The sequence below is a fragment of the Drosophila serrata genome, unplaced genomic scaffold, assembly GCF_035046125.1.
Source record: "Drosophila serrata isolate PLE 108 unplaced genomic scaffold, ASM3504612v1 contig_23, whole genome shotgun sequence".
Classification (NCBI taxonomy): Eukaryota; Metazoa; Arthropoda; class Insecta; order Diptera; family Drosophilidae; genus Drosophila; species Drosophila serrata.
Window position 1 is genome coordinate 541,561 of NW_028256921.1, and position 13,053 is coordinate 554,613.

The 13,053-nt window shown below is 35.6% G+C and overlaps 1 pseudogene across 1 annotated transcript; it reads left to right on the forward strand.

Annotated features, from left to right (window-relative positions):
• Positions 1 to 272: 272 nt before the first annotated feature.
• LOC110184149 (G2/mitotic-specific cyclin-A pseudogene) lies at positions 273 to 5,609 on the forward strand (annotated as a pseudogene). Its single transcript, XR_015270917.1, has 2 exons — positions 273 to 555; positions 609 to 5,609. The product of XR_015270917.1 is annotated as a G2/mitotic-specific cyclin-A pseudogene (transcript).
• The last annotated feature ends 7,444 nt before the right edge of the window (positions 5,610 to 13,053 follow it).

Here is a 13,053-nt window from a genome sequence, read left to right on the forward strand (position 1 = left end):
TTCCTTGTATATCCTTGCTGGGTATTATTAGTTTTAAAAGGAAGTTTTCAAATACAGTCAATGAGACATTTTCTATTCCATTAAGTATATATATGTACTTAATCCAACAACCAACAAGCAGCTATATATTTGTGCATGTTCGATTAAAAGGATTTTTGAATCGTAAACCCCGTAAATTTTGTGCCATAAAAAATATGTATGCACATATATATATATTAAAATTGTTAGCACGCTATTTTCTGTTTTTGTTTGTTAGTTTTTCCTCGTTCTAGCTCTGCCACCTCCCGCACTCGCTGTCTGGTGTGAGCACTGTTATCAACTCTTTCATATGCTAATTTTATAGTAAACAGTGACGACAACAAAATAAAAAAGGAAAATAAATGTACGTATATATATGACAAAGAATATAAACAAACAAAAGTAATGAAACGTTGTGCAGAAAACATGAGTGCTAGGAGTGTGGGAGAGGAGGAGCTCTTAAGGAGTAAGGACAAAAAGCAGCCGCAACAAAAAAAGTGAATTCAGTATGTATGTATGTACATATGTATGTAAAGGGTACATATGTACATACGTGTAACGAGTGACAGCTACTAATAGCACGCACACAGGCTGAGGGTACTCGCTGGCCCATTGCATGGACATGCATTTGCACACCGTTACCATTACCGTTACTGTTATCCTTGTTGTTGCTCCTGCTGCTGTTAGAGATGCTGCTAATGCTAGTTGTTGTTGCTGGCGCATTTTATGTATGGGGATAGCACTGAGAGAAATATCCAACTCGTAATTCAAATGTAAAATAATCCTTAAAGAGCCTTTGAATTTGTGTTGCAGTCAAAAAATAAAGCACATTTTTAAACAAGCCAGGAAACTAACTTTGGGAAGCCGAAGTTTGCAGCTTGCAAGTTAATTAAAGGATCGAATCGGTGATTGATATTAATAAAGCTGACTAAAATTATGAAACCCTTGCAAAGGGTATACAAATAATATTGGAGTTACATTTGTATTTTAATAGGAAAGCATTGCGTATACGTAATATTACTTATATTATACCTAATAAATATGGAAACATGATTCTCAAATCCTCAAAGAATATATATAACAAAAGTAATGGATTTGACTAAAAAAATTGCATACATAAATAAAATAAAATCGTTGCGTATGCGTAATATTACGTATACGCCATGTACGCCATGATATATATTTAAAAAAAAAAATTAAAAAGAGGGGAAAATGAAAAGAAATGAAAATGGATAATTAATTTTAATACAAATAGCAGTATTGGTGTTCCATACATATAATTTAATATAGTTATATAGTTTGTTATCAACATAACATATTAGAAAATCTTAGATCCAAGTTAATGGTGATAATGATCCCATAGAATATATATCATACCCATTAGAAGAATTATTGAAATGATTTCCTGATTTCATTGTTTATTTCTTCCTCTAAATTATAAAAAGAATAGAACTTGTTACCCTTATAAAATTTTGAAAAAATTTGTAACATTTTTTTTCTGCCTGAGATAGCTAGATCGATTCGGCTGTTCATGGTGATCAAGAATATATATGTATGATTCCTTTATTGTGTTTCAAGCTTCTGACTAAAATTAGAATACCCTTGCAAGGATATAATTATAAATAATAATGTTCCTGACCATTAAAGCACTCCTATATTTAAATGTTCAAATGCGAACAAGCCTCACTTTTGCCAGAACAAAGTTAAATGCATTAATATCTAAAAGTAAAATTCGTTCCCATATGATATTATACACAGATTAAGAACAGATCTCGAATTTTAAAGAATATCTACCTCTCTCTCTCTCTCACTCGCTGTATTTCGCTTTCATCTTTCTTTCTGTCTCTCTCTCTACCTCTCTCTCTCTCTCTCTCTCGCTTTACCTCTGTATAAAGATATTCTATCTCTTTCCATTTTTCTTTCTCTGGCTTCTAAATAAAATGTTTAGGAGAGCCTTAATACCTTCAAATTTCGCTACATAATCCTAGTTACATTTCTCTCAGTGCCCTTGCTGACGGGGAATATGAATATTCATGAGCTGGAGGATGGTGCAGGCAGAGGCTTTTGTGCATCTTTTTGGAGGCATCCCAGCAGCTGCCTCATCCGTACACTCACACAAAAAAGAAAAAATTAAAAACATGCCCGGCTGAAAATATCATAATCTTCGGTGGCTTCGGTGGTTTACTTAATGTATTCAGTAATTAAGGGTAGCCCAGGTTTAAGCAAGGAATACGCATCCTTCCTGGAATTATATCCAATTAAATGCCGAGCGGTTCAACTATTTTAATGAATGTCAAAGGACACACGCGGGTCGTGCCAATTATTTGCATTAGCCTGGCATTTGTTCAAAGGAGTGTTGAGGTCGCAGATATTTGCATTATTAGCCAAGTTTGATTGATGGCCTATTGTTTCCCATGAGTGTGTGTGTGTGTGTGGGTCATTCAAGTTTAATAAACAACAACGAGAGCCTCAATACCAATCCCTATATCAATCCTGATCCTGATCCCCTCATCAGGACTTCCCTTAGTTAAATGTGACAAGGAAAATGGGTAAATACGAAATAGATTTTCCGTTCGTGTTTGTTCTGGCATTTTCCCCTCCCCTTATCACGCGTGTTGTAAACTGATTTTGGCTCAATATAATGTGACGTCCCCTCACTTTTGATAAGGGTTCTTCTTCTCGGAGGAGGCTGTCAAATGATAAGCAGCCGACAAGCCCAACAAATGGGATATAATATATATAAATATGTATATATATATTGCCAAATTGTTATCATTACAACATTTACCAGGACAAAATAGGAGGGACTAAAGCATCCATTCCATTCGCACGAATGCCGGTCCAATTAAAAATTCAAAAGCCTTTTTTCAGCCACTCACCAAATTGTTGAATTACGTGCCAAATCGAAAACCAGAAGGTTCCCAGGCTCAAAATAGGAGGAAAGTATGATTTATTTATGGATTAATTTATGGGCACATGCCAAGGCCAAAAATACTCAATATAGATGCGTGACATATAAGTTAGTTCTGACTCTGACTTTGAGTCTTTGTTAGATACGCAGCACTGCTAAAAAAAATGTTGCGATGTGAGTTAGACTTATCTAGCTAATAATGCAATAATTATAAACAGATATTGCCTTATAAATCTTTCAGGTCCTTAGCATATATTTAGTTACATTTCCTAGAAAGCAGTATTTTGAAAACTTTTAAAAGCTACAACTTCCATTCTACGTTCATAATTTATCCACCTTATAACCATTTTAATCAACCATTACAGCTTCATTTCGACCATCGCTTATCCTCTTCCCTAAACCGGCACTCAATTTGCACAAGTTGTTGGCCAAATATTTATACTTCATTTACCAAAAATTCCCGCTTGAAATTATCCAAGGGCCTTGTAACGAGGTGAATGTCCTTTGTGGACAATGTTGTTGCCGCTTTGGCAGGACCTCGTCCACGTCTTATTAGATGCGAGGCCTTATTAGTTAGATTGTTTATCGTTCAGGGTATAACAGCTTAACTGGTGCCAGGGGATACGGAATCCTTGGTTCCAGTATTCAGTACCCAGAGTTCAGGTAGTGGATACTACATCTAATTATGCCATATATACATATTTCGGTGTATATCTTTATAATAATTTTGTTTGCCGGCAAAACGCTCCCCGGGGCGCATTTAAATAAACGCTGCCAAGGATGCTGCTGATGCTACTGCTGTTGCTGGCCAAGCCCATGGTTGTGCTCTTGGCAATTATAAATTGTTGAAAATAATTTCATTAAATATGTAAAAAGGCGATGTCGAATAGAAAAGTGTGTTAAGGCACTGGTGGCACCACCAGCAGAAGGATCCTTTAGCAACCGTTCCCCGTGAGTGAGTGAACTACGTGCCAGCCATTAACATTGATGCCCACTTTCTGCTCCTATATATCACTCTGACCTTCGAACTTCGGACTTCCTGTGGACTTTCAGCCTCCCCCCTCCCCCCCTCCAAAAAAGAAGAAAGTTACCCACCTTTACAGGCACATTGTAGGAGTTGGAGTAAGTAACCTATTAGCCCAGGGGAAGTCGGCTTTTTGGCACTTTCCATTTGCGTTGAATATTTAATGATTTCGTAAACTAAAATTTCATTTACACTTTGCAATTGTTCACTTTTACCCCCAACACACGATGGTGAGTACTTCCTGTTTCTGTTGCAGTCGGTCTTTCCCTCTTTCTGTTTGGCCTGTGAAAGGTGTCCAGGAAATTGCATTGCCAACTTTGTGTAATCCTGCTGGCCATGAACACAAAAACATGAACTTCTCTGGCCAGAAGGTACTATTAAGTTATTGACCACTATCCACTTGGAAAAATAAGCAGAAAAAAATGGGATATGGTATAGAATTATATAGCATACAATATATATTCCTAATTAGCATCAATTTAAATTGGAACTTTTTGATGACTAACCTGATTCGAGTACATTTAAAAATCCCTAAAAAAGGCTTCTTATAGTTTGGTATTTTTTCAAAAGCAAATAAAACCCTTCCAGTAAATGTCAAATTAATTCTACAGTTTTCCCACAAAGTTTGTGTGTCTGCCTAAAATTTGATAAAGAAAATTTGGTAAACGCGATGGAAGGCAAGAAAATGGAATTCCAGCAGACCTCCAAGGACAAGGAGAACCACGGCGCTTCCATTCCGGGAGTTCAGCAGCCGACAAGCGTCGTCTTCGAAGTGCTCCCCCACCACAGACAAATACTTGATAATTTGCGGAAATACGAGATGAAATATCGCCCAAAGCCATGCTTTATGCTCATGCAGAAGGAAATCAATCATAAGGATCGCTCCATGGTAATTAACTGGATGGTGAAGATATGCAAGAAGTACAATCTGAACACGGAGACTCTTCATCTAGCCGTCGGCTACCTCGATCGCTACTTGACACTGCAAGTTAAAGAAGTGAAGAAATCTAGTTTGCGTTTGGTTGGAGGAACAGCCTTGTACATTGCCTCTAAATATCAACAGAATGTGGATAGTTTTAGCTTCCTCACCGAAGACAATTACACCAAGAAGCAAGTGCTGGACATGGAGAACATTATGCTTCATACTCTCTCCCACAATCTATTCACACCGACTTCCTGTTGTTTTATCAATGCATATTTGGTGCTATTTGAAATGCCAAATAAGCTGAAATACTTGGCAATGTACATTTCGGAGCTGTCACTGGTGAAGGGAAATATCTTCATGGGGATTTTGCCCTCTTTGGTGGCAACCGCTTCGATTGCATTGGCCCGTCATCTCCTGGGCATGGATATCTGGACACCGGAGCTGCAGGAGATCACCACTTACAAGCTAAATGCTTTTAAGAGGGTGATTCGCAAGCTTTCTATTATCCACAAATCGGCAAAAAAGCTAGTAGGACACGAATTGCGGATGAAGTACTCTGGAGATCAATACGAAAATGTAGCAAAAATCGAGGGCATTAACCTGACCCATGAGGATCTGCACATTCTCTGCGAATTGTACTATAGCAAGTATAATTAGGCTGATTAATTTATCATGTTTACGCATTTAGCTTAATACTTAAATGCTTCTAATAAATATTATTATTTATTTTATTAATGTTTCATTTTCATTAAGAAATGTTTGAAATACTAGCTAGCACACAATTTCTCATTTATTTTAATGCTTTTGAAACACATTACTCATACGACACGTGGGCCGACAGGAAGCGAGGCTTAATGAAATAAATGTAAAGAGTCCTAACTAATAAAGTTATCTGAAAATTAACTAAAAATCTATTAAACTGTAATGTCTTGCAACACGTTTTATGGGAAAATGTGAATGATAGAACAGGATATATAATATATTATGAATATCCTATACATATATTCCTATTTTTCCTCTACTTTTTCGCAGAAATACCACTAAATGTAATATATTAATTATATGTACATATTCGGCATATATATGTATATAAATATAACTCTACACATTATCCCTAACCAGCTGAAACCTGACGTGTTTTCCATCATTACAGCTTAAACCAGTTAACAACGAGTTAATAAAGTTATTAGCTGAAAAATGCCCACTAATGTTATTTAAATTGGGTTTTAATTGCGCCAGGCTGCGTGGGATATGTATATATCCCTATTCCGCTTCCTGATCGAAATCATCTATCAACGCTTCAGTTGGCAAGTTGCAGTGTTGGAATGCCACATTTTTCCTTTGATCTTGGTTAACATAAACAGCGGGAAATTGAAAGGAAGCGAACATTAAGCAGTGAAAGATACAGTTGAGAAAAACCTTCTAATATCGATTGCAAGTTATTTATATATTTTATTGGGTTTCGTTTTAAACTGAACATAAAAACTTGAAAATTCCTTAAAAGGAACACTTCTTATTTCCAATAATTATAATATATAAAATGGATATGTGAATTTCTACCGAAAAGTATGAGCAAGTTCTTTAGTATACATATCAATTAATAATTGTTATTTAAATAAAAAAGTAATTATTTTTTGCCAGTGCTCCGTTACTGGCACAGACACTGGAAACAGAGGCATAACTAATTCATATAAAATATGAAAAATGTGCAAATTAGCTTTAAATTCGTTCACGCACGAATGAAACGAGACTCCCTGCGCGACGGGGGCGATGGCGGACCACTTGGCATCGGGGAAATGATATAATTGCTGGGGCAGGAAACTTAACTGACTGAGTGAGTGACTGACTCGACTCAAACTCAACTCAACTCGACTCACAGAGGCTCTGCTCGCACAGAAAAAGGGGGGAAAACATGAAATGGGAGCAAGAGAGATGCAAAGTTAATGCCGCGCATGCTGCGAATGCCCCCAAAAGTGTTGCACACTTGACTGCGTCGACTGATGGGAGCAGCAGCAGCAGCAGCAGCAGCAGCAGCAGGCTGGGATTCAGATTCGGATTTGGGAGTGGGAGTGGGACTGAGATTCGGATGGGATGCGGTTGGTTTACACGGTTTGCCAAAGCAGCAACCCAATCGCCACCAGCATTTTCAACATTTTCCATTCAGCACCCAACACCCAACGCCCCTCCTCCCTCAGTTTTTCCGCCTCTTTCTTTGTGGGCGTCAATTACCAACAGGCTCGTGTTCCATTCCTTCCCTCTATCCCCTCCCCTTTAATTTCCACCCTGTTACAGTTGCCATTTTCGTTTTTTTATTGTGTCAGTCGCAGATAAAAGAGTTTCCTTGCCATCCTTGCCCCAAGGTGTTTAGTTTTCACCTTGGACTTTAGGTTATAGTACGCGTATTTTTTTTTGTCGAATCGAGGGAAAAAGCATTTGCTAACCCGATTTTAAATGGATTCCAAATTTTTTTCATATATTTAAACAGTTTTTTGTAAGTAACACTAAAAGACATTTTATTAAATTTTACACAGAAAATAACTGTGGATTTTTAAAGATAAAGGTACATGAAATAAAATGATATTAATAATAAGATACGGAATGTCATACGATTTTTGGTTGCTCTGGAGTTGACTTCAAACTCTTTTGAAATCCAATTAAAACAAGAAAGGAATCTTAGTAATTTAATTATATGATTTATCGAAAATCGATCATAGGTAGGCTTAAAATATTCGCATTTTTGAATCGATAAAAAAAAATTGTTCAACAACGTGTAAAAAACTCATAACTAAGCCAAAAAAGCATTAATTTCAATTCGGAAAGCACTTCTGTGTTAATATTTATTAACCTGCATACTCCATTGAAAATTAAAAAAATTAAAATTTTTATATTTTTTTTTTTTGCAAATTTTAACGATAACCCCTTATAAAATTAAAAAAAGAAATTTATAATTTTTTTTTCTTTCGGAGAAGCCTAGATCAATTCGGCTGTTGATGCTGATCAATAATATATATGATTTATAGGGTCGAAAATGATTCCTTCACTGAATTGTAACCTTCTGAGTATAATTATAATACCCTGCAAGGGTTTAATAAGATAGATAAGATACATTATACAAAATTTTTGGTTGCTTTGGGTTAGATCCAAAACTCTCTTGAAATTCAATTAAAAAGATAGATAAGTAAAAAGAGAAAGTACTTTAGAGCCAAACTTTCTCTTGAAAGTATGTAAGCACACCTTATCTCAGGCACAGAATATATATATTTGCATAGATTTAGATCAGAAATATATATACATATTTATTTTACTATAATTTTTATGGGTGATTTATTAATATAACAAATCAATTAGTTAAATCTAAAGTCTCCAAGGCAAAACTTTCATCTGTTTTATACGAAGAATATACGAATATATTTGATATATATAACATATTTACATATGTACCACTAGAAAGTCCTTCTTCAATTTTTAGACCTCCCATTAGGCACACTGTCCCGTCCCAGTGGTAAATTATTCAAACTGTGACTATTCAGAGCACCCATTAGATGGTAATTCCACTTGTGTCCCACACAATGGCTAGCAAAAAGTTGCATGTACAATTGTGATTGCCGATTGAGTACGAATATTTATGCGGCACCGCAAAATACTCAGATATGCACAGGGACAAAAAAAAAAAAAAGGTGGCCGTTACTCACCGGAGGAGAAGAGTGCTCCTTGGAAACCTAAAAGTCGTAATAAGCTTTACGGCTTATGTAGACTGGGGGATTGGGATTGGAACTGCTGAATGACCAACCCGAAGCTTCGAAGGAACCGAAGGAGACCAAACAGATGCAGCGATTACACGACACCAATTGCAGGCACTCAGTGCTGGAGCACTCGTTTACTTATTCATGGCATGGCTACCCCATTCGAAGCTTGCCAATTGCCATTATTTTAGGGGAAATGTTTCTACAGGATACTCGCCGAATGCGGAGGGGTATATTTGGTATTTGCAACAGTTAAGACTGCGCGAAAGCCTCTGTGGCACGGCTTTCCAATGGTTCGACAGGGACACGAAGCTTGCCAAAGTGCCTGTTTACGAGAGTTAATAGCCATTTCATTTAGAAAGCGGTTCTGTTAGAGATTCCTTGGCATATAGTAGGAGTTGTAGTATATAGTATACCTCTATTTAGTATTCTTCTTAAGTCGGATAAATAAAGCAGACCTTAAGCTCCAAATATGATTTCAAAACATGCAGAAAAATAAATTGGTATACAAGTTGCGTATACGTAATATTACGTATACGTCGCATATTCTATGGGGAATATCGAAACAGGATTTTTAAAACCTTTTTTTAAAAACGAAAATATTGAATTTTCCTAAAGAATTTCATATATCATTGTGTATACGTATCATTCCTTCTAAAAACTTTCGGACACAAAAGTGTTTATACAAGAAGTTAAAAGTAAATATTTTCAATTAATTTTCATGCAAAAATCAATAGTGAAGTTCTGATTGTAATTAAATATGTTGCCATTGCGTATACGTAATATTACGTATACGTCTCATTTCCTCTAAGGAACATCGAAACTGGATTTTCGAAACCCTAAATATTTATGTAAAACGAAAATATTGAATTTTCCTAAAGAACTTCATATATCATTGCGTATACGTAATATTACGCATACGTCTCATTCCTTCTACGCCCTAAAATGTTTATACAAGAAATTAATAGTAAATAATTTCAATTAATTTTCATGAAAAAAACAATAGTGGATTTGTGGCTGTATTTTAATATGTTTGCATTGCGTATACGTAATATTACGTATACGTCGCATTTCCACTGATGAATATCGAAACTGGATTTTTAAAACCCTAAAAATATAAAGGTGATTCATATTCATATATAAAAAATAATATGGAACTTGCCTAAAGAATTTCATATATAATCGTTGCGTATACGTAATATTACGTATACGTCTCATTCCTTCTAAAAACTTTCGGAGACTAAAAGCTTTATACAAAATCTAAAACAATTAATTATAATTAAATTTCATACAAAAACCAATAATGGTATTGCGATTGTAAATCAACTTTTAGTTTGAATGCAAGTAATGCGTATAAGTTGCATTTCACCTGTTAAAAATTAATACAGGATTTTCAAAAACCTTGAAAAACAAAGAACTTTTCAATAAAATTTGAATACTCTGCAGGGTTATAAAAGGGATATGATATATCTACAACATATTTATATATTCAAAAGCTATGTACTTGTATTTTTAATACTAAATTGCATATTAATACATTTTTAATCGGGTACTAAATCTCTAAATCGGTTTAATGATAAGTATTTATTTTAAAAATTCCAATTTCCAAAATACAACAGTATCGATTATTGCCTCCTCCTTAAACTACCTTAAGTACTAAGTACTATTCAAGTCGACCCCTTGTTGTCCTGTTTACTCCTTTTTGGTTGCATGCAAAGTCCCATCCCAAAAAGTCGAAAGTGTCCTGCATTTTGGCCGGCATTCCTTGTCGTTCGCCGGATACAAAACACCGATAGCGGAAATTATACTATCTGCTAACTGGTTTCGTAATGTTAACTTGGCCCTCTTCACGCCGTACTCGGTACTCTGGACTCTGGACTCTGGACTGTAGACTCCCCAGTGACCACCGCCGGAATGCATCCACAAAATATTCAGTGAACAAATCGACGCCTGGCCAGCAATTGCATTTAAATAGTTTTTCATTTGACTGAGCAATTTTGTGTTGTTTTGCGCCAAACTGCTGCAGCAGCTCTTTTTAATATCCTCTTCTATTTTCTTTTTTTTCGTGGTCTTTGGGTTTGATCCAAGTGATGGGGGGTTTATTAGGCAACCTTTTCTGTGCATTTGGCAGTTTGTTAGCCCTGTGTCGACTCTGGTCTAATTCCACAGCGGCAGCGGAAAAGGTGTATACGCTGCCAGTTGCAGGTTTTTTCGGGTTTTTACGATTATGATTTATGCCAAGATAAATGTCATGTTTGTTCATTTGTTTGCCGTGTTTGTTTATTCAACTGTTTGTTTGTTTGTTTGTTGTGCGCTTTGGGCGTTTCAAAATGCGGTTGAATGCGTTTCCACACAACGCAAGTCCGCAGCTAGGAACTGCCTGCCAGGTTCAGAATCAAAGGAGCTAACCAGGCAGGAGGACCTTTGTCTGCCATACATAGTTCTCTACTGATTAGACGATGATGTTTTTACTCCAACGATTACCACAAAAGTATATCTATATACCGCCTGCAGGTCATGTCTGGCCTTGTCAATCTTTGAGATACGTTTTTTCTTCAGCGACTGCTGCCACTCGCAGGTACTTATTATTATTATTGTTTCAAATATGGTCCGAACTACTTGTGTTCTTTGAAAACAGACGGCGGATATATCATTTGTTTGCTATCTATGCATGTCTCCCGCCCTGCCTACACTCTAGTCAAAGTTATTGAGATACCAAAACAAAAAGAAAAAAACAAAAACAAACTTGTAAAATATGTTAATCTCTTTGGGTGGAAAGAGTTCCTGTTTGTGGCCCCCTTTCTGCATTTGATTAAATTAGTTGTCAGCTTGTATTCACTTTGTTTTCATTTTCATTCTTCATAAACATTTCCCGTTTGCCGCTGCTGCTTGATTGTTTGTAGTGTGTATTCCCTTGTCCAATTAAACGCTTTTTTTCCAGCCGCCCACAAAGTGGCAGCACAAGGACCAAGCCAGGACCAGCAACAACAAAAAGTTTTTTGATTAAAATTAAAGAAAGTTTCTGGCCCGGCTCAAAAGTCAAGAGGATCAAGCGGGGTTTGGTGCCGGGTCGCCCCGCCCTGCCCAGTTGGGTGACTTACTCAAGCGGTGACTGCCACCCAAAGGGGAGGATGACAACAAGTGGCCAAGGACACAATGTATCCCGTGGAATGCATGATAAGCTGCGTAAGCAGAAAAAAGGAATCAAACGAATTACAGAATAACAATTTACAGTCAAGTTTCCTTAGAAAAGTACGAAGAAGTCGATTTTTTGTAAAGAAGAGTTTTCTAAAACAAGATTTTTCCTAAAGAAGATTTTTCTAAAAGTTTTTCCTTGTAAACAATTTTGAAATCACTATGGGAAAGCCAATAAATTTGTCTCCAACTAGGGAAAAATATGGTATATAACTAGAAGAAAAATGCACTATTTTATATCAAGAAAAATAAAGATCTCAATATTATGTCAAAAATATCGCTCAAAAATATCTTAAAATTTTATATAATCTGTCTAACTAATTTTAAAATATCAAACAATAAATAAATAAATACTATATTTATAGTTTAAATATATATTTTATGGAAAAATCGCATAATATTTTAATGAATGTCTCTATTCCGATTATATTGATTTGAGATACCAATCAACAATATTTATATATATCGCAAGGATTTATATATAAACATTTGCATTAAATATTAATACATTAAAGATAAATCCATATTTTTCGCCTTCTCCACTTTAAACCTACTCAAAGTTTGTGTGTCGAATTCCGAGCCTATAATATATATAATATGTACAAAATATATATATTTTCATGCTTACTTTTATATAAAAAATATATTATGAGTTTTGAAAAGTATGATAACCTTTATGTGGGAATTCTAAAAGAGTCTTTTGAATAATCAATAAATCAATTTTTGAGCAAAACCTCTACATTTTCCATCTATAAGAATTTCATTAGATATATATTATATATTTCACTAAAATATAATGAAACGTAAGCCTAAAAAGAGAAGAAAATGTGGGTAGAATTAACGTATGACTGAATTTAGCACCTACATCTTCTTATACATCTTAATATTTTCAAATAATTATGTATATAAATGCATATAAATTCATTAAGAGAAAGAAAACTGCATTCAAATCTGTTATTTGCAGGTTCCACTGTTGAACGCAGCCAACCCGGCACACCCCACACTCTACAACTGCTGCTGCTGCTGTTGGGCAAAAAAACTTTAGCAGTTGTTCCCCCACTAAGCCAACCCCTCTAAACGATGTGAGCCACTGTCACAGGCAATCCCAGGGACAGTCACAGTTTTGCCGAAAGACAGGCAATGCACAGTGGAAAAATATAGGAGATTTTAGTACATAATATTATCAAAATATGCTTATAAATTACCTTAAAATAATTATAAATAAGTTAAAACTATA